This window comes from Lolium perenne, chromosome 6 (genome assembly GCF_019359855.2).
Source record: "Lolium perenne isolate Kyuss_39 chromosome 6, Kyuss_2.0, whole genome shotgun sequence".
Taxonomy (NCBI): domain Eukaryota; kingdom Viridiplantae; phylum Streptophyta; class Magnoliopsida; order Poales; family Poaceae; genus Lolium; species Lolium perenne.
In genome coordinates this window covers 10,166,795-10,194,759 of record NC_067249.2, presented here as the reverse complement: position 1 = coordinate 10,194,759, position 27,965 = coordinate 10,166,795, and positions in this window count along the sequence as shown.

The following is a 27,965-nucleotide window of genomic DNA, read 5'->3' as shown; positions in this document are numbered from 1 at the left end:
ATTAAAATTGTTTCCTTTCTCATTAAGAGGAAGAGCTAAAGATTGGTTGCTATCTCTGCCTAAGAATAGTATTGATTCCTGGACTAAATGCAAGGATGCTTTTATTGGTAGATATTATCCCCCTGCTAAAATTATATCTTTGAGGAGTAGCATAATGAATTTTAAACAATTAGATAATGAACATGTTGCTCAAGCTTGGGAAAGAATGAAATCTCTGGTTAAAAACTGCCCAACCCATGGACTGACTACTTGGATGATCATCCAAACCTTTTATGCAGGACTAAATTTTTCTTCGCGGAATTTATTGGATTCAGCTGCTGGAGGTACCTTTATGTCCATCACTCTTGGTGAAGCAACAAAGCTCCTTGATAATATGATGGTTAATTACTCTGAATGGCACACGGAAAGAGCTCCACAAGGTAAGAAGGTAAATTCTGTTGAAGAATCCTCCTCCTTGAGTGATAAGATTGATGCTATTATGTCTATGCTTGCGAATGATAGGACTAATGTTGATCCTAATAATGTTCCATTAGCTTCATTGGTTGCCCAAGAAGAACATGTTGATGTAAACTTCATTAAAAATAATAATTTCAACAACAATGCTTATCGGAACAATTCTAGTAATAACTATAGGCCATATCCTTATAATAATGGTAACGGTTATGCTAATTCTTATGGGAATTCTTACAACAATAATAGGAATACACCCCCTGGACTTGAAGCCATGCTTAAAGAATTTATTAGTACACAAACTGCCTTTAACAAATCTGTTGAGGAAAAGCTCAATAAAATTGATATTCTTGTTTCTAGAGTTGATAGTCTTGCCTCTGATGTTGATCTTTTGAAATCGAAAGTTATGCCTAATAGGGATATTGAAAATAAAATTGTTACTACAGCAAATGCCATCCAAGTTAGAATTAATGAGAATATAAGATTAATGGCTGAACTGCGTGCTAGGTGGGATAGAGAAGAAAATGAAAAACTAGCTAAAAAGAGTAATGTAGCTAAAGTTTGGACTATTACCACCACTAGCAATGCTAATGATTCACATGTTGCTGCACCTCCTACTATCAATGGTAAAATAATTGGTGTTGGCAATGCTTCTACTCCTAGTGCAAAGCGCGCAAAATTACTCCGAAATCGCTAAAATCCGAAACTGCTTGTGATAAAACTGCTGAAATTTTTTCCAACCTTGGGGATGATAATCCCATTGCTTTAGATTGTAATGATTTAGATTTTGATGATTGCCACATCTCTGAAGTTATAAAGTTCTTGCAAAAACTTGCTAAGAGTCCCAATGCTAGCGCTATAAATTTGGCTTTCACAAAACATATTACAAATGCTCTCATAAAAGCTAGAGAAGAGAAACTTAAACTTGAAACTTCTATTCCTAGAAAGCTAGAGGATGGTTGGGAGCCCATCATTAAAATGAGAGTCAAAGATTTTAATTGTAATGCTTTATGTGATCTTGGTGCAAGTATTTCTGTTATGCCTAAAAAAGTCTATGATATGCTTGACTTGCCACCATTGAAAAAACTGTTATCTGGATGTTAATCTCGCTGATAATGCTAAAAAGAAACCTTTGGGGAAAGTTGATAATGTTCATATTATGGTTAACAATAACCTTGTCCCCGTTGATTTTGTTGTCTTGGATATTGAATGCAATGCATCTTGCCCCATTCTATTGGGAAGACCTTTTCTTCGAACCGTTGGTGCTACTATTGATATGAAGGAAGGTAATATTAAATATCAATTTCCTCTCAAGAAAGGTATGGAACACTTCCCTAGAAAGAGAATGAAGTTACCTTATGATTCTATCATTAGAACAAATTATGATGTTGATGCTTCATCTCTCGATGTTACTTGAGATACACTTTCTGCGCCTAGCTAAAAGGCGTTAAAGAAAAGCGCTTATGGGAGACAACCCATGTTTTTACTCCAGTATTTTTGTTTTATATTTGTGTCTTGGAAGTTGTTTACTACTGTAGCAACCTCTCCTTATCTTAGTTCTATGTTTTGTTGTGCCAAGTAAAGTCTTTGATAGAAAAGTAAGTACTAGATTTGGATTACTGCGCAGTTCCAGATTTCTTTGCTGTCACGAATCTGGGTCTATCTCCCTGTAGGTAGCTCAGAAAATTAAGCCAATTTACGAGCATGATCCTCAGATATGTACGCAACTTTCATTCAATTTGAGCATTTTCTTTTGAGCAAGTCTGGTGGCCTAATAAAATCCATCTTTACGGACTGTTCTGTTTTGACAGATTCTGTCTTTTATTTCGCATTGCCTCTTTTGCTATGTTGGATGAATTTCTTTGATCCACTAATGTTCAGTAGCTTGATGCAATGTCCAGAAGTGTTAAGAATGATTGTGTCACCTCTGAACATGTGAATTTTTATTATGCACTAACCCTCTAATGAGTTGTTTCGAGTTTGGTGTGGAGGAAGTTTTCAAGGATCAAGAGAGGAGTATGATGCAATATGATCAAGGAGAGTGAAAGCTCTAAGCTTGGGGATGCCCCGGTGGTTCACCCCTGCATATTATAAGAAGACTCAAGCGTCTAAGCTTGGGGATGCCCAAGGCATCCCCTTCTTCATCGACAACATTATCAGGTTCCTCCCCTGAAACTATATTTTTATTCCGTCACATCTTATGCACTTTGCTTGGAGCGTCGGTTTGTTTTTGTTTTTGTTTTCTTTGAATAAAATGGATCCTAGCATTCACTTTTTGGGAGAGAGACACGCTCCGCTGTAGCATATGGACAAGTATGTCCTTAGGCTCTACTCATAGTATTCATGGCGAAGTTTCTTCTTCGTTAAATTGTTATATGGTTGGAATTGGAAAATGATACATGTAGTAAAATGCTATAATGTCTTGGATAATGTGATACTTGGCAATTGTTGTGCTCATGTTTAAGCTCTTGCATCATATACTTTGCACCCATTAATGAAGAAATACTTAGAGCTTGCTAATTTGGTTTGCATATTTGGTTTCTCTAGAGTCTAGATAATATCTAGTATTGAGTTTTGAACAACAAGGAAGACGGTATGGAGTCTTATAATGTTTACCATATGTCTTTTATGTGAGTTTTGCTGTACCGTTCATCCTTGTGTTTGTTTCAAATAACCTTGCTAGCCTAAACCTTGTATCGAGAGGGAATACTTCTCATGCATCCAAAATACTTGAGCCAACCACTATGCCATTTGTGTCCACCATACCTACCTACTACATGGTATTTATCCGCCATTCCAAAGTAAATTGCTTGAGTGCTACCTTTAAAATTCCATCATTCACCTTTGCAATATATAGCTCATGGGACAAATAGCTTAAAAACTATTGTAGTATTGAATATGTACTTATGCACTTTATCTCTTATTAAGTTGCTTGTTGTGCGATAACCATGCTTCTGGGGACGCCATCAACTATTCTTTGTTGGATATCATGTGAGTTGCTATGCATGTCCGTCTTGTCTGAAGCAAGAGAGATCTGCCACCTTCATGGTTGGAGCATGCATGTTGTTAGAGAAGAACTTTGGGCCGCTAACTAAAGCCATGATTCATGGTGGAAGTTTCAGTTTGGACATATATCCTCAATCTCATATGAGAATAATAATTGTTGCCACATGCTTATGCATTAAAGAGGAGTCCATTATCTGTTGTCCATGTTGTCCCGGTATGGATGTCTAAGTTGAGAATAATCAAAAGCGAGAAATCCAAAATGCGAGCTTTCTCCTTAGACCTTTGTACAGGCGGCATGGAGGTACCCCATTGTGACACTTGGTCAAAACATGTGCATTGCAAAGATCCGGTAGTCCAAGTTAATTAGGACAAGGTGCGGGCACTATTAGTATACTATGCATGAGACTTGCAACTTGTAAGATATAATGTACATAACTCATATGCTTTATTACTACCGTTGACAAAATTGTTTCATGTTTTCAAAATAAAAGCTCTAGCACAAATATAGCAATCGATGCTTTCCTCTTTGAAGGACCATTCTCTTTACTTTTATGTTGAGTCAGTTCACTATCTCTCTCCACCTCAAGAAGCAAACACTTGTGTGAACTGTGCATTGATTCCTACATACTTGCATATTGTACTTGTTATATTACTCTATGTTGACAATTATCCATGAGATATACATGTTACAAGTTGAAAGCAACCGCTGAAACTTAATCTTCCTTTGTGTTGCTTCAATACCTTTACTTTGATTTATTGCTTTATGAGTTAACTTTTATGCAAGACTTATTAATACTTGTCTTGAAGTACTATTCATGAAAAGTCTTTGCTTTATGATTCACTTGTTTACTCATGTCATTACCATTGTTTTGATCGCTGCATTCACTACATATGTTTACAAATAGTATGATCAAGGTTATGATGGCATATCACTTCAGAAATTATCTTTGTTATCGTTTTACCTGCTCGGGACGAGCAGAACTAAGCTTGGGGATGCTTGATACGTCTCCGACGTATCGATAATTTCTTATGTTCTATGCCATATTATTGATGATACCTACATGTTTTATGCACACTTTATGTCATATTTGTGCATTTTCTGGAACTAACCTATTAACAAGATGCCGAAGTGCCAGTTCCTGTTTTCTGCTGTTTTTGGTTTCAGAAATCCTAGTAACGAAATATTCTCGGAATTGGACGAAACGAAGACCCAGGGGCCTATTTTTCCACGGAGCTTCCAGAAGACCGAAGAACATACGAAGTGGGGCCACGAGGTGGCGACACCACGTGGCGGCACGGCCAGGGGGGGCCCGCGCCGCCCTATGGTGTGGCCCCCTCGTCTGGCCCCCGACTCTGCCCTTCTGCCTGCTTAAAGCCTCCGTCGCGAAACCCCTGATGCGAAAAACCACGATACGGAAAACCTTACTGAGACGCCGCCGCCGCCGATCCCATCTCGGGGGATTCTGGAGATCTCCTCCGGCACCCTGCCGGAGAGGGGATTCATCTCCCGGAGGACTCTACACCGCCATGGTCGCCTCCGGAGTGATGAGTGAGTAGTTCACCCCTGGACTATGGGTCCATAGCAGTAGCTAGATGGTTGTCTTCTCCTCATTGTGCTTCATTGTTGGATCTTGTGAGCTGCCTAACATGATCAAGATCATCTATCTGTAATACTCTATGTTGTGTTTGTCGGGATCCGATGGATAGAGAATACCATGTTATGTTAATTATCAAGTTATTACATATGTGTTGTTTATGATCTTGCATGCTCTCCGTTACTAGTAGAGGCTCTGGCCAAGTTTTTACTTTTAACTACAAGAGGGAGTATTTATGCTCGATAGTGGGTTCATGCCTGCATTGACACCTGGGACAGTGACAGAAAGTTCTAAGGTTGTGTTGTGTTGTTGCCACTAGGGATAAAACATTGGCGCTATGTCCGAGGATGTAGTTGTTGATTACATTACGCACCATACTTAATGCAATTGTCTGTTGCTTTGCAACTTAATACTGGAGGGGGTTCGGATGATAACCTGAAGGTGGACTTTTTAGGCATAGATGCAGTTGGATGGCGGTCTATGTACTTTGTCGTAATGCCCAATTAAATCTCACTATACTTATCATGTCATGTATGTGCATTGTTATGCCCTCTCTATTTGTCAATTGCCCGACTGTAATTTGTTCCCCCAACATGCTTTTATCTTATGGGAGAGACACCTCTAGTGAACTGTGGACCCCGGTCCATTCTTTAATACTGAAATACAAATCTGCTGCAATACTTGTTTTACTATTTTCTCTGCAAACAATCATCTTCCACACAATACGGTTAATCCTTTGTTACAGCAAGCCGGTGAGATTGACAACCTCACTGTTTCGTTGGGGCAAAGTACTTTGGTTGTGTTGTGCAGGTTCCACGTTGGCGCCGGAATCTCTGGTGTTGCGCCGCACTACATCCCGCCGCCATCAACCTTCAACGTGCTTCTTGGCTCCTCCTGGTTCGATAAACCTTGGTTTCTTTCTGAGGGAAAACTTGCTGCTGTGCGCATCATACCTTCCTCTTGGGGTTGCCCAACGAACGTGTGAAATACACGCCATCAGGTATCAACTTATCTAAGTAAAGTCTCTTATAAAGAGAAAAAGGCATAACACTAACACCGGCTCCCAAGTCACATAGAGCAGTTTTAACATAATTATTCTTAATAGAAACAGGAATAGTAGGTATACCTGGGTCGCCAAGCTTCTTTGGAACCTTACCATTAAAAGAGTAATTAGCAAGCATAGTGGAAATCTCCTCATTAGGAATTTTCCTTTTGTTAGTAACAATATCTTTCATATACTTTGAATAAGGAGGCAATTTAATAGCATCAGTCAAAGGGATTTGCAAGAATAAAGGTTTCATCCAATCACAAAATTTATTATAGTGTTCTTCTTCCTTTGATTTTAGTTTCTTAGCAGGAAAAGGCATTTGCTTTTGCACCCAAGGTTCTCTTTCATTACCATGTTTCTCAGCAATAAAATCTTCTTTAGTATACTTTTTATTTTTAGCATGCTTTTCAGGTTCTTCTTCAACCTCTTCTTTATCAGGAGTATCGTTCTTATCATTATCTTTATCATGTTCATTACCACTTTCAGTTTCAGCATCAGAAATAGAAATACTATTAGGATCATTAACAGGTTCAGATGATTCTACAACATTTTTATGTTTCTTCTTCTTTTTCTTAGATTGAGCACTAGTTTTAGTTCGTTGAGAATCTTGTTCAACTCTTTTGGGATGCCCCTCAGGATATAGAGGATCCTGAGTAGAAACACCACCTCTAGTTGTTACTTCATAAGCATGTTTTTCTTTAGAATTATTTCCCAACAAGTCATTTTGCACTTTAGTGAGTTGATCAATTTGAGTTTGAACCATATGAAAATGTTTAACAAGCATCTTAACATCATTGGAGGTTCTCTCCACAATATCATGCAATTCACTAATAGCTCGAGAATTTTCCATTAAATGATTCTCTACTCTCGTATTAAAATTTTCTTGCTTAACAATATAATTATCAAACTCATCTAAGAATTGCGCAGGAGGTTTTGAATACGGAATATCTTCCCTAGTAAAGCGTTGAAGGGAATTTACCTCAATCATGGATGAAGGGAGAATTATCTCACATATATCTTCTATGGGAGGCAGATTCTTCCCATCTTCAGATTTAATACCTTTCTCCTTGAGAGACTTCATGGCTTCCCTCATATCTTCATCATTCAATTTAATTAAACCCCTCTTCTTCAATATTGGCGTTGGAATTGGTTCAGGCGTAGTCCAATCATCATGATTCCGGCCTATTTTAGCCAATAATTCTTCAGCGTCGTCTGGAGTTCTTTTCCTGAAAACACAACCAGCACAACTATCCAGGTATGCCCTAGACTCAATGGTTAGTCCACTATAAAATATATCAAGTAAATCATGCTTTTCCAAATCATGGTCAGGCCGAGCTCTAATAAGAGACCAAAATCTCGCCCAAGCCTCAGGCAATTTCTCTCCATCTTCCTGGTCAAAATTATAAATTCTCTGCAAAGCAATATGTTGAGCACTAGCAGGAAAGTATTTCCGGAAGAAAACATCAAGCAATTCTTTTGGACTTTTAATAGAATTAGGTGGCAAACTATTATACCAAGTTTTAGTGTCATTCTTTAATGAGAATGGAAAGATTTTAGCAACAAAATAAGTACGCATCTTAACATCATCAGAAAACAAGCTACTCAGAGTAGATAACTCAATCATGTGTTCAACAGCACTTTCTTTTTCAGTACCACAAAAGGGTGTTTTCTCAACAATAGCTATATGAGACAGATCAAGAGAAAAATCATAATCTTTATCCTTAATGTTTATAGGAGATGTGGCAAATTTAGGATCAGGAGACAGTTTATATCTAACAGCGTGTTCTGCAAGCAACTTTTTAATTTTTCTTGCATCAGTAGTAGCATTGCATTTTTCAATAAAATCATCATTAAGCTCCACATAATCTTCATCAGGATCATCACTAGAATAATCAAGTTCAGGTGAATTAATAGGTGTAGTAGCATTAGGAGTTTCAGTATTTTCAATTTGTCTAGACCTAGCAATCGTAGCATCTAGAAAGGATCCCAATGAACCACTATCATCAAGCACAGCAGAAGCATTATCAATATCATAAGAGTTTTCAGATTCAGCAGAAGTACCAGCATGTGAAGCATGTGGTGGTGAAACAAGTTTACTTATCACAGATGGTGAATCAAGAGCAGCAGAGGTACTCAGAGTTGTACCTTTTCTTGTAGTGGATGGTAATATGGCGACCTTAGTATCGCGAGGTTTACCCATGATGGAGAATTTGCAGCGAACAATATCAATCCAAGTGAACTTCCAAATAAAGCTATGCTCCCCGGCAATGGCGCCAGAAAATAGTCTTGATGACCCACAAGTATAGGGGATCGCAACAGTCTTCGAGGGAAGTAAAACCCAATTTATTGATTCGACACAAGGGGAGACAAAGAATACTTGAAAGCCTTAACAGCGGAGTTGTCAATTCAGCTGCACCTGGAAACAGACTTGCTCGCAAGAGTTTATCAGTAGTAACAGTTTTATAGCAGTAGCAGTAGTGAAATAACAGCAGCAGAGTAACGGAAACAGCAGTAGTGATTTTAGTAAACAGCAGGATTAAAATACTGTAGGCACGGGGACGGATGACGGGCGTTGCATGAATGAATGAAACTCATGTAACAATCATAGCAGGGGCATTTGCAGATAATAATAAAACGGTATCCAAGTACTAATCAATCAATAGGCATGTGTTCCAATTATAGTCGTACGTGCTCGCAATGAGAAACTTGCACAACATCTTTTGTCCTACCAGCCGGTGGCAGCCGGGCCTCAAGGGAAACTACTGGATATTAAGGTACTCCTTTTAATAGAGTACCGGAGCAAAGCATTAACACTTCGTGAACACATGTGATCCTCACGTCACTACCATCCCCTCCGGTTGTCCCAATTTCTGTCACTTCGGGGCCATTGGTTCCGGACAGTGACATGTGTATACAACTTGCAGGTAAGACCATAAACAATGAATATCATGATGAAATAATAACATGTTCAGATCTGAGATCATGGCACTCGGGCCCCAGTGACAAGCATTAAGCATAACAAGTTGCAACAATATCATAAAAGTAACATCTACGGATACTAGGCACTATGCCCTAACAATCTTATGCTATTACATGACCAATCTCATCCAATCCCTACCATCCCCTTCGGCCTACAGCGAGGGAATTACTCACGCATGGATGGGGGAAACATGGCTGGTCGATGGAGAGGCGTTGGCGGTGATGATGGCGTTGATCTCCTCCAATTCCCCGTTCCGGCAGAGTGCCAGAACGGAGACTTCTGGCTCCTGAGACGGAGTTTCGCGATGTGGCGGTGTTCTGGAGGGTTTCTGGCGACTTCGACTTCCCCCCATGCGTTTTTAGGTCGAGGCCAATAAGTAGTCCGAAGGAGGGCGTCGGAGGCCGGCCGAGGGGGCCACACCATAGGGCCGAGCGGGCCCCCCCTAGGCCGCGCCGCCTTATGGTGTGGGGCCCTCGGGCCTCCACTTAATTTGTCCTTCTGGCTCTGTCAGTATTCTGGGAAAATAGGGCCTTCTGTCAAAATCCCGAGGTTTTTCCTGAAAGTTGGATTTCTGCACAAAAACGAGACACTGCAACGATTCTGAAAACAGCGTTAGTCCGTGTTAGTTGCATCCAAAATACACAAATTAGAGGCAAAACAATAGCAAAAGTGTTCGGGAAAGTAGATACGTTTTGGACGTATCAAAGTGCAAAGCTCTACTAGAGCAAGGCACCCTTACAACTTTATTCTATGTCTAAGGATCCCATCCCAAGTTTTATTCTTGCAATGTTTTTACTTTATTTATTAAAGCTTACTTTTATAGTTAACTTTGGTCTAAGTATAGTGAAGTACAAGAGCATCAAACTTAGCCTAGATAGCTACAAGTTAATTAGCACCCCTCATGACTAGTTGCTAGTGCCAACAAATAAAATTGACTACCCTAGCCGGGAACCGGTGAAATGAAATGACTTTGAAAACCTTGGAATGATGAGTCATTCTATTGAAAGATTTTGAAGGTGAATATGAATTGTGAATGACATGGTGAACTTTACAAAAAAAACTGATGGTTGGGTTCGGATGCGATACCATTCCAATTTTACAAGTACCCCCACAATACCTGATTATGGGTAGGGCTTAACTGGAAGTTTATGTGTCTTAGTATGGGTTCCCTCTAAACAAGCGTCATAGGGGTTATGCCGAGGCTGCCTCCGTTCAATGTGAAATGACGTGAAATGAGGTGAATGTCCGGCCCAAGCCCTGTGCAGTTCCCAGGCTGACGGTTTGTCTTCACTGGGAGGCCAAGCTCATGGGGAGAGGTGCCTATACTAGGGTATGTAAGTGAAAGGTTATGGTTGATGATCCGCATACTGAGTATGATGATTCGGGGGTTATCCCTGACGGATGTAATCAAAAGTTGTGGCACAAGTGTACAACCTCTGCAGAGTGTAAACCTATTCGAATAGCCGTGTCCACGGTTACGGACGATTAGAAAGGCCATACTGTTCCGTTGTCAGATGTTTTCTTAAAATGAAATGATGAATTGAATGGTGAACTTGACTTGAATCACAACTGAGTTGTGGGAATGACAGTAATGTTCCCACTTGAGTTAGTTAGCAAATGAGGAGTCTTTTACTAAATGTTTATGAACTAAAATTGTCTTTATGCAAATAAACCTAGAGCTTAGCCACCCCTTAATAAAATTGATGGTACTTACACTAGTATTAGTTTGCGAGTACTTTAAAAGTACTCACGGCTGTGTCCCTGGCTATTCAAATGGCCAGACTATGAAGAGGAGCAGCAGTATGAAGATGACGGCCAGCAGGATGTCTACAACAACTAGGAGTTCTTCTGACGTCAAGCGTTGGCCTGTGGAATTAGATAGGCCCCTACTATTACGCTTCCGCTATGTATTGTTCGTTGATCATTAGATCAACTATTTGTGTAATATTGGATCATGTGATCTACCTTTGTAAGACGATTATGGTTTGTAATGAATGATGACTTATGATATCAACTGTTATGTCTCGCAACAACAATCTTCCTGGGATTGCGATGTATGGCATAATAGGCATCTGGACTTAAAAATCCGGGTGTTGACAGAGATCACTCAAGAGGAAGCTGCGGAGGAGATCACTCAAGAGGAAGCTGCCGATGTGTTGATCAACCCCGCCCCTGCCCCGAAGAAGGTCTCGATCCGCATGGCCAACTACAACGAGGTGGAAGACACAGCTCTGATCAGGGCGTGGGAGTCGGTGTCAATCGATGCCGTGACCGGCACCGATCAGACCGGCAAGCGGTACTGGCACAGGATTGAGGATGCGTTCTTCCAGAACATGCTGCCCAATGCATTGACGGCATCGCGCACCTACCGATCCTTGCAAGGTCGATGGGACGCCATCAAGAACACGGTGAGCCGTTGGAGTGGCTGCCTTGAGCAAGTGAGGAATGCTCCTCCGAGTGGAACCAACGTCGATGATTGGGATGCCATTGCAATGGAGAGGTACAAGCAGATGCCGGCATCAAAAGGAAAGGCGTTCTGGCTACACCATTGCTGGAAGCTGCTCGAGCATAGCGAGAAGTGGAAGCTGCGGGACAAGGAAGCACCACCGGCGAGGGGAGCCCTTGAGCGATTGGATGATGATGAGGATGATGTGATCGCAACCAAGAGAAACTCAGGGAGGCCGGATGGAAACAAGAGGGCGAAAAACAAGTTGAGGAAGGAAGCCGAGGCCGCCGGTTTGAGAGACAAGATCGACGAGATGCTGAGGTCCAAGGAGCTGCTCGTCAACAAGGCCTTGGCGGAGAAGAGGGCTATAGCCGAGATGAAGAGCCAAGAGAAGCAAGCCAAGTGGGAGTGTTATCACCAGATTTTGGACAAATCTAGAGGTGGGCTGTAAGAGAGATGGGCTTAGAAGACTACACGCGGAAGATCTCTGAAGCGGCCTTGCACGGAGGATTTGGGCTAGTTTGCCCGTGTATCTTTAGTTATAGTAGATTATATCTTAGATCGAGATTTAGAGTTTGTATCGCACACGGTGGGATATTCCCACGTTAGAAAGTCCTCTGGACTATAAATATGTTTCTAGGGTTTGTGGAATAAACAACAACACAACGTTCACCCCAAACAAACCAATCTCGGCGCATCGCCAACTCCTTCGTCTCGAGGGTTTCTATCAGGTAAGCGACATGCTGCCTAGATCGCATCTTGCGATCTAGGCAGCACAAGCCCCACGTTGTTCATGCGTTGCCCGTACTGAAGCGTCTTTGATGGCGGGCAACGTAGTTATCATAGATGTGTTAGGGTTAGCATAGCTCTTCGTATAACATGCTTACGTAGTGCAACCCTTGCATGTCTAGCCGCCCTCACGCCTATCTCAGGCGTGGGGGCGGCACCCTGCTTGTTCATCATCTAGTAGATCTGATCCGTTACGGTTGCTCCTTGTTATGCAAGGATTAGTTTAATATCTGCAATAGTTAGGCCTTACAAAGGGGGGGAGGATCCAGCGGCACGTAGGGTGGCGTTTGCAAGTCCTAAACAGGATGTTCCGAGGATCAACTTCATTGTTGGTTTGTAGGCCTTGTTTAGGATCGGCTTACGAGCACCGTGCGTGGCCGCGAGGCCCAACCTGGAGTAGGATGATCCGATTATGCGGTGAAAACCCTAAATCGTCGTAGGTCTCATTAGCTATATCTTGATCAAGCAGGATCACCAAGTATTCGTGCACCCCGTACGAATCATGGGTGGATCGGCTCTTTGAGCCGATTCACAGGATAACCTGAGAGCCGATCGAGGCTCGTATTTAATGTTTACGTGTATGCCATGCAGGAAACTAAGCGAGGCATCCCCATCACCTTCCTGACCAGGTATAGGTCAGGTGGCACGCCCTTGCACTTCGCATCGCCGCGTGTGACCAGAAGAGCATTGCGGGCCGTCGCTCGGAGGGGTCTCAGCCAGCCGCAGCTCTAGGCTCTTCCCGGCTCTACCGTGTTGACAGGCCGCTGCCCGCCGGTGGGTTTTGGCAGTCAACACATTCAGCACGCCCCGGTGGGACAATCATCTACATCAACCACATCGCCATCTACATCCGAGATGGCGGCGGACGGCACGCCGATCACCTACGAGGAGTTACCTGCCGAGCTCAAGAAGAAATACGACGAGATCAAGGTCACCCTCGAAGCCGACCTCATCGGCTCTTTTCAGAGAACCCGTACCCATGGCATCAGATGGAAGGGATTCTCACCACAAGGTGCACTCGATGGGATAGATCTCTCTGCCCCGTCGGAGGAACGCACCAGGGGCCTACGGCAGGAGATCAACTACTTGGTGGCTCACTCGCTACACCGCCACTCTGAAAACTTGGTCAACGTGTTGGAGCGTCTCGCTCTGCGCGTGATCCAGGAGATCATGAGCCACCAGTACTCGCCGTCAGGACCAGCTCTCGGGACGCATCAAGGAGAGTTGCCACTCCAGTCCCGTCCACCGCTGCCATATGCGTTGGCAGCACCAGCTGAAGTGCCGGCTACACCGGCATTCGTCGTCTACAAGATCGGTGGTGACCCTAGTGACTACCAGTTCTTGGCTGAGGCGCCTAAGGAGATCCCTCAAGGATACGCGTGCACGTATGTGCCAGATTGTGGCAACTGGCCACTCTCAAACCAGGCCACAACGTCAGGGACTCCGGCGCAAACGGGAGGAACGTCAGCAACAGAGCTTGAGAAGCAGACGTGGCTAACTAAGTACGCCACCCCGACGAAACTCCCGAGCCCAGCTCCTGCAGTTGGCTCAGAGCTGGAAAAGCAAACATGGCTGGCTAAGTACTGTTGACTGCCAAAACCCCACCGGCGGGCAGCGGCGAGTCAACACTAGTAGAGCCGGGAAGAGCCTAGAGCTGCGGCTGGCTGAGACCCCTCCGAGCGACGGCCCGCAATGCTCTTCTGGTCACACGCGGCGATGCGAAGTGCAAGGGCGTGCCACCTGACCTATACCTGGTCAGGAAGGTGATGGGGATGCCTCGCTTAGTTTCCTGCATGGCATACACGTAAACATTAAATACGAGCCTCGATCGGCTCTCAGGTTATCCTGTGAATCGGCTCAAAGAGCCGATCCACCCATGATTCGTACGGGGTGCACGAATACTTGGTGATCCTGCTTGATCAAGATATAGCTAATTAGATCTACGACGATTTAGGGTTTTCACCGCATAATCGGATCATCCTACTCCAGGTTGGGCCTCGCGGCCACGCACGGTGCTCGTAAGCCGATCCTAAACAAGGCCACACAACCAACATGACGTTGATCATCGGAACATCCTGTTTAGGACTTGCGAACGCCACCCTACGTGCCACTGGATCCTCCCCCCCTTCGTAAGGCCTAACTATTGCAGATATTAAACTAATCCTTGCAGAGCAAGGAGCAATCGTAACGGATCAGATCTACTAGATGATGAACAAGCAGGGTGCCGCCCCCACGCCTGAGATAGGCGTGAGGGCGGCTAGACATGCAAGGGTTGCACTACGTAAGCATGTTCATACGAAGAGCTATGCTAACCCTAACACATCTATGATAACTACATTGCGCGCCATCAAAGACGCTTTAGTACGCGCAACGCATGAACAACGTGGAGCTTGTGCTGCCTAGATCGCAAGATGCGATCTAGGCAGCATGTCGCTTACCTGGTAGAAACCCTCGAGACGAAGGAGTTGGCGATGCGCCGAGATTGGTTTGTTTTGGGGTGAACGTTGTGTTGTTGTTTATTCCATAAACCCTAGATACATATTTATAGTCCAGGGGACTTTCTAACGTGGGAATATCCCACCGTGCACGATACAAACTCTAACCTCGATCTAAGATATAATCTACTATAATTAAAGATACACGGGCAATCTAGCCCAAATTCTCCGTGCAAGGCCGCTTCAGAAATCTTCCACGTGTAGTCTTCCAAGTCCATCTCTCTTACGGCCCACCTCTGGATTTGCCCAAAATCTGGTGATAACACATGCCCCCCTGGTTTTGGAAATAATATTTCCAAAATCATTACGCTTTCCTTTCGAAGGGTCATGTCGTGGCAGAGCAGAGCTGTTGCAGTATCCGTTATCATTATACCCTGTCTTCTCAGCTTCTCTGCAAAATTCGATAGCTCTGGCGTCATCTCCTTGGAAACTGTAATGACATTAAATTTCCACCAGGCTTCTCATTATTTAACTGTGCCGATCGATCATCTTTCTCCATCCCCCTCCTCTGTTCCAGCCATCGGCACCCAAAAAACCCTCTTCTCCCCCAGCTATGTCTTCCTCTTCCTCCTCCTTCTCAAACCTCTTCCCCCCATTCTCGCCGAAGAAGAACGAGGACAAGCCTCATTCCGAGGTAAATCCCCTCTCCTCCGATAATGAGAAGAAAGAAGGAGAAGTAGCGAAGGCCAAGACCCTCCCCTCCGCCAAGCTTCCGCCGAAGAAGCGCTCCCGCATGTGGGCGGTCAGCGAGGATGAAGATGACGACGAAGAAGAAGAAGAGGAGGAGGAAGATGAATCTTCCTCTTCCGCCGGGTACCCGCCAACCAAGCGCTTCCGCTCCTGGGCGGACAGCGAGGACGATGATGATGACGAGGAGGAAGAGGCTCCGGCCACGGGCTGGGGCAGCAGTGACGAGGAGCTCCCTGGGAGCAGCGCCGACGACACCGACGGCGGTGACGACGAGGACAGCGACGACTAGTAGAATAGGACTAGTAGTAGTAGTGCGCTAGGCACTAGATCCCTCTTTTGAGAGCCATCGGCTCTTTCTTGTAAAGCCGCTCCTCTGAATTAATGAAATTGTTCTTTCGATTCATCCTTCAATTGCCCCAATTTCATTCCTTCCGCCTGTCTTGTCAAGACCGATAGCAATGTATCGATTTTTTTTTCTTTTGGACGCCCATGAAGCCGGACCCTCATGTCGATAAGCTCGTAGGCCAAGAACTTCTCAATTTCAGGCTGCGATGTGGCCATCTGACCACAATTTTTCACAATCCCTTAGCCGATGACTATTCATCGGCTATTTTGAGAATCGAGCCCCTTTCTTCCTCTTGCAGCGACAAGACGGTCCAAACTTGTAAAAACTGACGGCCTCCTACCCCGATTCAGAGGAGATCACAATGCAGGGCCAGTCGATGCGACTCCAATCGGCTTTCCAAAACAGAGCAGCCACCAGCCAGCTGCCCCCCGAGTCTCAGTCGAGGCGAGAACGGTAATGGATCAGCCGAATGTGCCGCCTACACAGAGTTAGCCGATTTCAACAAAATCGGCTCTCCAAAGCAGAGAACCTTCAGGGTGAGCTGCCCCCCGAGCTTCTTCAAACCACTCAACTGAGGAGCTCTTCCATTAGAATCTCTCTTCATGACTCACTTCCTGCTTCGTTGACCCTTTCTGATCATAACAGCTGTATCTCTTGAGTCGATGGCCATCGGCTAAACCCCCCTTTTTTTTTGTTTTATTTTTTTTTATCTGGCCGATTTTTTAGAATCGGCCCCCAATATTCCACTGCACCCCCAATATTCCACTGCACGTATGTCTGTACGTGTTTATCTGCACATGTTCATCTGACTATATGCCCCCCGAGCCGATATTTGCCAGATGTCTGCAGATATCGGCTTTTATGGTTAGTCAGGGCAATGCACTTGCACGTCGGCTTCGCAAAAATTCATGCTGACTTTCATCTGCCGACGTGGCCGCTGCCCAGTAGATCATTGTTGAATACAAACAGAATATGTGCAGAAGATAATTTTGGCCGACTGCTGGAATCGGCCTCCACATTGCCAGTCCGATGAAGGTTTTGTAATGTCCCTCCATAAAATTTTTGGGGCCGATCACAAAGATCAGCCTCGCCTGGTTTGTTCATTGGTTTAATCTTGCTACTCGGTTAGGCTGGATAAAACCAACCCAACCTCTGATTTGATGCGCCTGCTGTCGTCCACCTTGAGTGCATCGTATAATCGTGGAGCACTAAGCTCTGTTGGCAAGACAAGCACCATGTTTGTGCCAGCCGATGTTTCATCATCGGCTTTCTTTTGCTTGGGACGCCATTCCATTCTCCGTGGACGACCCTCTTCATCCAGGGCTCGCTGAACCTTTGCAGCCAGATCAGGCCGTGCCTTCCTTAGCGTATGCAGGTATAACCTTTCGGCTTCCTCCAGGCCGCGCAACCGTTGAACCCTGCGCTTTTGTGAACGGCTGAGTCCGTCAGGGCACCACCTTGGACGGTGGTACCTGTCTTCTTCTTCTTCTGGTCCCTCGTCTTCGGAATCCTCAAGATCTGCCCACCGAGGGGACTCAGCACGTTTGCTTGGTGGCGGGAGAGGCCCTAATCGCTCGAACACAGACACGTTAGCTGCCTCCTTCTTCTTCTTGTTGCATTCTGGGCAATTGCCGATTGTGGGCAATCGGCTCATTCCTGAATCCCAGCAGTGTCTGAAGAAAGGGCAGTCCCAGTGCCTGGCGTTGTCATCTTGCTCCCTTGATTTTTCCGTGGCACGGCGCTCGTGCTCCTCCTCATCGCGATCCTGCCGACGATGTCTTCTGGCTTCTCTAGCCAGACGATCCCCTTCATCATCATAGTTGGACCGCCGGCGTTGGTCATACTGACTCACATATTTGTTGAGGAGGTGATCAGAGAGAGGTCGTTGATATCTTATGTTCTTCACTTCTCCCTCTGTGACGTAGCGCTTGCCATCATGATGGAGCCGATCGCGTGGAGCGGCCCCCTCGGTATCCTTGCTATGAGAGCAGCTGCCCTCATCTCCATCTTTGCCAGAGTGGTTCCCAGGTCCTACCATGTTGATGCTGAACGTGGGACCTAGCTGGCAGCCCTCGGGGTAGATGACTTCTACCATGTTAACGGCGGGGAAGGGCTGGGTGTCTACCTTCATGGCGTACTGGTTGAAAATTAAACGCCCCTTCTCTATCGCCGCTTGGATGTGCTGACGCCACACCCTGCAGTCGTTGGTGGCATGGGAAAGCGAGTTGTGGAATTTGCAGTACGGCTTTCCGTTTAGCTCTTGCGCCGTGGGGAACTTGAGACCTTCAGGAATCGTCAACTGTTTCTCCTTGAGCAGGAGGTCGAAGATTTGTTCAGTCTTGGTCACGTCAAAATCAAATCCCCTGGGCGGCCCTGGTGGCTTTACCCATTTGCAGGACACAGGGGTTCCTCCCCGAGTCCAATCAGCCACTGCTACTTCTTGGTCTCCCGCAGGCACTTCACCTTCCTCTGTATCGACCATGACTACTGCACGCTTGAACTTGTCTTGGTACAGGTCTGGGTGGCGCTGTTCATATGCTGATAGTTTCTGAACCATGTGCGCCAGCGAGGGATAATCTGCTTGGGAGGCCATGTCCTTGAGCTGTGTTGCAAGGCCAGCTACCGCCAACTCGACTGCTTCCTTTTCAGTTATACGAACCGAATAACATCGGTTCCTAAGATTCCTGAAGCGCTGGATGTACTCTGTCACCGTCTCTCCGCGCTTCTGACGTAGTTGTGCTAGATCGGCAATGCTAGGCTCGGAAGGTTCTGAATGATATTGCATATGGAACTGTTCTTCCAATTGCTTCCAAGACTGGATGGAGTTTGCTGGCAAAGAGGTGTACCATCCAAAAGCCGATCCTGTGAGGGACTGTGAAAAGAGCCTCACGCGTAGCTGATCCGACACTGAAGCCGGTCCTAGTTGCGCCAAATATCGGCTGACGTGCTCGATGGAGCTGGAGCCATCTGATCCACTGAATTTGGAGAAGTCAGGGAGCCGATATTTAGGTGGCAGCGGGATCATCTCGTACTCGTCGGGGTACGGCTTGGAATAGCCGATTGGCCTTCTTTTTGGCACCATGCCAAACTGGTCTCTCAGTATGGTACTGATCTGATCCGCTGTGCTGGCTGCAGGAGATGCACTCTGAAGATTCGCCGGGGTGGCGTACTTAGCCAGCCATGTTTGCTTCTCCAGCTCTGAGCCAACTGCAGGAGCTGGGCTCGGGAGTTTCGTCGGGGTGGCGTACTTAGTTAGCCACTTCTGCTTCTCAAGCTCTGTCGCTGATGTTTCTCCTGTTTTCGCCGGAGTCCCTGATGTTGTGGCCTGGTTTGAGAGTGCCCAGTTGCCACAATCTGGCACATACGTGCACGCGTATCCTTGAGGGATCTCCTTGGGCGCCTCCGTCAAGAACTGGTAGTCACTAGGGTCACCACCAATCTTGTAGACGACGAATGCCGGTGTAGCCGGCACCAGTGGTGCTGCCAACGCATATGGCAGCGGTGGACGGGACTGGAGTGGCAACTCTCCTTGATGCGTCCCGAGAGCTGGTCCTGACGGCGAGTACTGGTGGCTCATGATCTCCTGGATCACGCGCAGAGCGAGACGCTCCAACACGTTGACCAAGTTTTCAGAGTGGCGGTGTAGCGAGTGAGCCACCAAGTAGTTGATCTCCTGCCGTAGGCCCCTGGTGCGTTCCTCCGACGGGGCAGAGAGATCTATCCCATCGAGTGCACCTTGCGGTGAGAATCCCTTCCATCTGATGCCATGGGTACGGGTTCTCTGAAAAGAGCCGATGAGGTCGGCTTCGTGGGTGACCTTGATCTCGTCATATTTCTTCTTGAGCTCAGCAGGCAGCTCCTCGTAGGTGACTGGCGTGCCGTCCGCCGCCATCTCAGATGTAGATGGCGATGTGGTTGATGTAGACGATTGTCCCACCGGGCGTGCCAGAATGTGTTGACTGCCAAAACCCCACCGGCGGGCAGCGGCGAGTCAACACTAGTAGAGCCGGGAAGAGCCTAGAGCTGCGGCTGGCTGAGACCCCTCCGAGCGACGGCCCGCAATGCTCTTCTGGTCACACGCGGCGATGCGAAGTGCAAGGGCGTGCCACCTGACCTATACCTGGTCAGGAAGGTGATGGGGATGCCTCGCTTAGTTTCCTGCATGGCATACACGTAAACATTAAATACGAGCCTCGATCGGCTCTCAGGTTATCCTGTGAATCGGCTCAAAGAGCCGATCCACCCATGATTCGTACGGGGTGCACGAATACTTGGTGATCCTGCTTGATCAAGATATAGCTAATTAGATCTACGACGATTTAGGGTTTTCACCGCATAATCGGATCATCCTACTCCAGGTTGGGCCTCGCGGCCACGCACGGTGCTCGTAAGCCGATCCTAAACAAGGCCACACAACCAACATGACGTTGATCATCGGAACATCCTGTTTAGGACTTGCGAACGCCACCCTACGTGCCGCTGGATCCTCCCCCCCTTCGTAAGGCCTAACTATTGCAGATATTAAACTAATCCTTGCAGAGCAAGGAGCAATCGTAACGGATCAGATCTACTAGATGATGAACAAGCAGGGTGCCGCCCCCACGCCTGAGATAGGCGTGAGGGCGGCTAGACATGCAAGGGTTGCACTACGTAAGCATGTTCATACGAAGAGCTATGCTAACCCTAACACATCTATGATAACTACGTTGCGCGCCATCAAAGACGCTTCAGTACGCGCAACGCATGAACAACGTGGAGCTTGTGCTGCCTAGATCGCAAGATGCGATCTAGGCAGTATGTCGCTTACCTGGTAGAAACCCTCGAGACGAAGGAGTTGGCGATGCGCCGAGATTGGTTTGTTTTGGGGTGAACGTTGTGTTGTTGTTTATTCCATAAACCCTAGATACATATTTATAGTCCAGGGGACTTTCTAACGTGGGAATATCCCACCGTGCACGATACAAACTCTAACCTCGATCTAAGATATAATCTACTATAATTAAAGATACACGGGCAATCTAGCCCAAATTCTCCGTGCAAGGCCGCTTCAGAAATCTTCCACGTGTAGTCTTCCAAGTCCATCTCTCTTACGGCCCACCTCTGGATTTGCCCAAAATCTGGTGATAACAAGTACGCCACCCCGGCGAATCTTCAGAGTGCATCTCCTGCAGCCAGCACAGCGGATCAGATCAGTACCATACTGAGAGACCAGTTCGGCATGGTGCCGAAAAGAAGGGCAATCGGCTATTCCAAGCCGTACCCCGACGAGTACGAGATGATCCCGCTGCCACCTAAATATCGGCTCCCAGACTTCGCCAAATTCAGTGGATCGGATGGCTCCAGCTCCATCGAGCACATCGGCCGATATTTGGCGCAACTAGGACCGGCTTCAGTGTCGGATCAGCTACGCGTGAGGCTCTTTTCACAGTCCCTCACAGGATCGGCTTTTGGATGGTATACCTCTTTGCCAGCAAACTCCATCCAGTCTTGGAAGCAATTGGAAGAACAGTTCCATATGCAATACCATTCAGAAGCTTCCGAGTCTAGCATTGCCGATCTAGCACAACTACGTCAGAAGCGCGGAGAAACGGTGACAGAGTACATCCAGCGCTTCAGGAATCTTAGGAACCGATGTTATTCGGTTCGTATAACTGAAAAGGAAGCGATCGAGTTGGCGTAGCTGGCCTTGCAACACAGCTCAAGGACATGGCCTCCCAAGCAGATTATCCCTCGGCGGCGCACATGGTTCAGAAACTATCAGCATATGAACAGCGCCACCCTGCACTGTACCAAGACAAGTTCAAGCGTGCGGTAGTCATGGTCGATACAGAGGAAGGTGAAGTGCTGCGGGAGACCAAGAAGTAGCAGTGGCTGAGTGGACTCGGGAGGAACCCCGTGTCCCGCAAATGGGTAAAGCCACCAGGGCCGCCTGTGGGATTTGATTTTGACGTGACCAAGACTGAACAAATCTTCGACCTCCTGCTCAAGGAGAAACAGTTGACGATTCCTGAAGGTCTCAAGTTCCCCACGGCGCAAGAGCTAAACGGAAAGCCGTACTGCAAATTCCACAACTCGCTTTCCCATGCCACCAACGACTGCAGGGTGTGGCGTCAGCACATCCAAGCGGCGATAGAGAAGGGGCGTTTAATTTTCAACCAGTACGCCATGAAGGTAGACACCCAGCCCTTCCCCGCCGTTAACATGGTAGAAGTCATCTACCCTGAGGGTTGCCAGCCAGGTCCCACGTTCAGCATCAACATGGTAGGACTTGGGAACCACTCTGGCAAAGATGGAGATGAGGGCGGCTGCTCTCATAGCAAGGACACAGAGGAGGCCGCTCCACGCGATCGGCTCCATCATGATGGCAGGCGCTACGTCACAGAGGGAGAAGTGAAGAACATAAGATATCAACGACCTCTCTCTGATCACCTCCTCAACAAATATGTGAGTCAGTATGACCAACGCCGACGGTCCAACTATGATGATGAAGGAGATCGTCTGGCTAGAGAAGCCAGAAGACATCGTCGGCAGGATCGCGTTGAGGAGGAGCACGAGCGCCGTGCCACAGACAAGTCAAGGGAGCAAGATGACAACGCCACACACTGGGACTGCCCTTTCTTCAGACACTGCTGGGATTCAGGAATGAGCCGATTGCCCACAATCGGCAATTGCCCAGAATGCAACAAGAAGAAGAAGGAGGCAGCCAACGTGTCTGTGTTTGAGCGCTTAGGGCCTCTCCCACCACCAAGCAAACGCGCTGAGTCACTTCGTTGGGCAGATCTTGAGGATTCCGAAGACGAGGGACTTGAAGAAGAAGAAGACAGGTACCACCGTCCAAGGTGGTGCCCTGACGGACTCAGCCGTTCACAAAAACGCAGGGTTCAGCGGTTGCGCGGCCTGGAGGAAGCCGAAAGGTTATACCTGCATACGCTAAGGAAGGCACGGCCTGATCTGGCTGCAAAGATTCAGCGAGCCCTGGATGAGGAGGATCGTCCACGGAGAATGGAGTGGCGTCCCAAGCAAAAGAAAGCCGATGATGAAACATCGGCTGGCACAAACATGGTGCTTGTCTTGCCGACAGAGCTTAGTGCTCCACGATTATACGATGCACTCAAGGTGGATGACAGCAGGCGCATCAAGTCAGAGGTTGGGTTGGTTTTATCCAGCCTAACCGAGTAGCAAGATTAAAACAATGAGCAAACCGGGTGAGGCTGATCCTTGTGATCGGCCCCAAAAAATTTATGGAGGAACATTACAAAACGTTCATCGAACAAGCAATGTGGAGGCCGATTCCAGCAATCGGCTAAAATTATCTTCTGCACATATTCTGTTTGTGGTCAGCAACGATCTACTGGGCAGCGGCCACGTCGGCAGATGAAAGTCAACATGAATCTTTGCGAAGCCGACGTACAAGTGCAGTGCCCTGACTAACCATGAAAGCCGATATCTGCAGTCATTTGGCAGATTCGGCTCGGGGGGCATATAGTCAGATGAACATGTGCAGGTAACACGTGCAGACATGCGTGCAGTGGAACATTGGGGGCCGATTGAGAAAGATCGGCCAAATAAAAAAAAATTATTTTTTCAGCCGATGCAGGGGCATCGACTTCAGAACTAAGAAGCGAAGCTAGACCGGCTGTTTATATGCTCAAAGTTCACATCGATATCGACGGTCAGTGCAGGGGAGGAGCCGATTTGACCTGCAAGACGCGAAGTAGACTGAAGAAACTCGGGGGGCAGCTCACCCTGAAGGTTCTCTGCTTTGGGAAGCCGATTTTGTTGAAATCGGCTAACTCTGCATAGGCGGCACATTCGGCTGATCCATTACTGTTCTCGCTTCGACTCAGACTCGGGGGGCAGCTGGCCTGGTGGCTGCTCTGTTTTTGGAAAACCGATTGGAGGCGCATCGACTGGCCCTGCATTGTAATCTCCTCTGAATCAGGATTGGAGGCCGTCAGTTTTTTTGTTTGGACCGTCCTGTCGCTGCAACAGAAGGAGAGGGACTAGATTCTCAAAATAGCCGATGGGTAGTCATCGGCTAAGGAATTGCGAAAAATTATGGTCAGATACCAAATCGCAGCCTGAAATTGAGAAGTTCTTGGCCTACGGGCTAATCGACATGAGAGTCCGGCTTCATGGGCGTCCAAAAGGGAAAAAAAAAAATATCGATACATTGCTATCGGTCTTGACATGACAGGCGGAAGGAATGAAATTGGGGCAATTGAAGGATGAATCAGAAGAACAATTTCATTAATTCAGAGGAGCGGCTTTACAAGAAAGAGCCGATGGCTCTCAAAAGAGGGATTTAGTGCCTAGCGCACTGCTACTACTAGTCCTATTCTACTAGTCGTCGCTGTCCTCGTCGTCACCGCCGTCGATGTCGTCGGCGCTGCTCCCAGGGAGCTCCTCGTCGCTGCTGCCCCAGCCCGTGGCCGGAGCCTCTTCCTCCTCGTCATCATCATCGTCCTCGTTGTCCGCCCAGGAGCGGAAGCGCTTGGTTGGCGGGTACCCGGCGGAAGAGGAAGATTCATCTTCCTCCTCCTCTTCTTCTTCTTCGTCGTCATCTTCATCCTCGCTGTCCGCCCACATGCGGGAGCGCTTCTTCGGCGGGAGCTTGGTGGAGGGGAAGGTCTTGGCCTTCGCTACTTCTCCTTCTTTCTTCTCATTATCGGAGGAGAGGGGGTTCACCTCGGAATGAGGCTTGTCCTCGTTCTTCTTCGGCGAGAATGGGGGGAAGAGGTTTGAGAAGGAGGAGGAAGAGGAAGACATAGCTGAGGGAGAAGAGGGTTTTTTGGCTGCCGATGGCTGGAACAGAGGAAGGGGATGAAGAAAGCTAATCGATCGGCACAGTTAAATAATGAGGAGCCTGGTGGAAATTTATTGTCATTACAGTTTCCAAGGAGATGACGCCAGAGCCATCGAATTTTGCAGAGAAGCTGAGAAGACGGGGCATAATGATAACGGATACTGCAACAGCTCTGCTCTGCCACGACATGACCCGACGAAGGAAAGTATAATGATTTTGGAAAAATTATTTCCAAAACCAGGGGGGCATGTGTTATCACCAGATTTTGGACAAATCTAGAGGTGGGCTGTAAGAGAGATGGGCTTAGAAGACTACACGCGGAAGATCTCTGAAGCGGCCTTGCACGGAGGATTTGGGCTAGTTTGCCCGTGTATCTTTAGTTATAGTAGATTATATCTTAGATCGAGATTTAGAGTTTGTATCGCACACGGTGGGATATTCCCACGTTAGAAAGTCCTCTGGACTATAAATATGTATCTAGGGTTTATGGAATAAACAACAACACAACGTTCACCCCAAACAAACCAATCTCGGCGCATCGCCAACTCCTTCGTCTCGAGGGTTTCTATCAGGTAAGCGACATGCTGCCTAGATCGCATCTTGCGATCTAGGCAGCACAAGCCCCACGTTGTTCATGCGTTGCCCGTACTGAAGCGTCTTTGATGGCGGGCAACGTAGTTATCATAGATGTGTTAGGGTTAGCATAGCTCTTCGTATAACATGCTTACGTAGTGCAACCCTTGCATGTCTAGCCGCCCTCACGCCTATCTCAGGCGTGGGGGCGGCACCCTGCTTGTTCATCATCTAGTAGATCTGATCCGTTACGGTTGCTCCTTGTTATGCAAGGATTAGTTTAATATCTGCAATAGTTAGGCCTTACAAAGGGGGGGAGGATCCAGCGGCACGTAGGGTGGCGTTCGCAAGTCCTAAACAGGATGTTCCGAGGATCAACTTCATTGTTGGTTTGTAGGCCTTGTTTAGGATCGGCTTACGAGCACCGTGCGTGGCCGCGAGGCCCAACCTGGAGTAGGATGATCCGATTATGCGGTGAAAACCCTAAATCGTCGTAGGTCTCATTAGCTATATCTTGATCAAGCAGGATCACCAAGTATTCGTGCACCCCGTACGAATCATGGGTGGATCGGCTCTTTGAGCCGATTCACAGGATAACCTGAGAGCCGATCGAGGCTCGTATTTAATGTTTACGTGTATGCCATGCAGGAAACTAAGCGAGGCATCCCCATCATCTTCCTGACCAGGTATAGGTCAGGTGGCACGCCCTTGCACTTCGCATCGCCGCGTGTGACCAGAAGAGCATTGCGGGCCGTCGCTCGGAGGGGTCTCAGCCAGCCGCAGCTCTAGGCTCTTCCCGGCTCTACCGTGTTGACAGGCCGCTGCCCGCCGGTGGGTTTTGGCAGTCAACAGGGAGATCCTTCGACAAGATGAGATGCGCAAGGCAGCCGTGGAGGAGAAGAGGGCTATGGCCGAGGAGAACCGCGCCATGGCCGAGCTCATCGCACAGGAGAACAAAGTGATGATGATGGATCCATCCACCATGGATGCCTTCACCAAGGAATGGTGGGACTTGTCAAGGATGGAGATCTTGGCAAGAAGGAGAGCAGCGGCGGCGGCTCGAGCTGCTGCGGAGGAGGCGGCGTCGACGGCGGCAGCTGCAGCGGCGAATGGTGGTGATGGCGGCGTCGACAACTCGCCGTCGGCTTGATCTTCATTGATTTGCATCGCCGGTACCTTTTTTGTGTCGCATTGTCATCGTGAACACCTGTGTCATTTCGTCGAACACCTGTGTCGCGAGTTCCAAACATTTCATCGAGCCGTGTCATTTCATCGAACACCGGTTTTGCAGTCTATGTTGCAGGTTTTGTGTTCACCCGGGCGGAGCAGATCCCGCATGCGCAAACTGCATAACAGAATATGCTGTTATGCAGTTCTGTTATGCAGTTTGCGCATGCGGGATCTATGCAGTTCTGTTATGCAGTTTGCGCATGCGGGATCTGCTCCGCCCACGCTTTTTTCGGCCTGCAAATCGCGTTTTTCTCGGCCTGCATCTGCGTGTTTGCGGTTTGCGGGTCAGCGTATCTGCTAGAGATGCTCTAAACCTGCAGCTAGATTGCAGACTGACCTGCTTTGAAAATGGTGGCCAACAAGCGCATCTGCAATTGACTGGAGAATATTCCGAACAAATCGGTTTTGCGTATGATTTTACGGGTACTGATCTATTGATTTTTAAAGTTCCAGCGTCGTCTACGCTTGTCTAGAACACTAAAGCACAGAATTAATTTATGAAACAAAAAGGAGTAGGCCGAACGCATTTACAACTGGCAGGAAAAAAGATCCCGAACAAAAATCTTTACGGGTACTGATCTACAAGATTCACTGTTAGCTATTGTAAAAATGTTGTGAATTTATTTTTAAAGTTTGGAAAAGTTTTTCCGAATATAAATTTGTAGTAATTTGTCATATGGATTATCATACAGAACAATCTACCACAAAAAAATGAACTCAAAGAACTGGAGAAGAACTTAGAATACTGTAGCAGACCAAATTATCGAGATCGAACAAAAAAGGCAGAGGGAACCAATTGAAGGAAATGGGGAACGCAAAACTGGGTGATGTGATAAAAATGGAAATGGCACCTCCAGGTAAAAAAAAAACGCAGAAACAGATCGCGGGGAAACCTCGGGTCGCCGTCGCCCATCCCCATACTTGGCGCAGCAGCCAAGCGAGCCCGACTCCGGCATACTAAAGAGCGAAGCCGTGAAGCTCCCTTGGCGTGGCGACTGGCGAGGCCCGGCCACTGCATTCCATGCATCCGAAGAAAATTCCTATAATTTTAGGTCCCGTTTGGTAGGCTGGGCCGATTTCTTGCATGACTGCGGCGGGGAGAAGAAACTCTCTACGCGTCGCAGACGGGCCACAGGTCAGATTTGGCCCAGCGTTTGATCGCATGGGTTGCATCACAGCGTACAGAAGTGCAGTTTGTTTGGATGCCTGAAAAAAGTGTTCCATCTGTGTTCAGCCACATCACATGCGTTTGGTTGCCACCCAGCTTGTGCTTCTCCTCACCACATTCAAATATGGTAGCCTTACCATCACACAACGGCACACAAAAGCACACACGCGATTAGAAGCACAATCAACAGATATATACAAATGGATCATAGTACTTACTACCTAATCCTAGCGTCAGAGTGGTAAGACGCCTACTTAAACCTGGGGCAGACTACCCAGGTCCAAAAGCAATATTCAGCAGCCTATACAGGCCAACATAACAGGCAGAATATGCACAAAAGCAA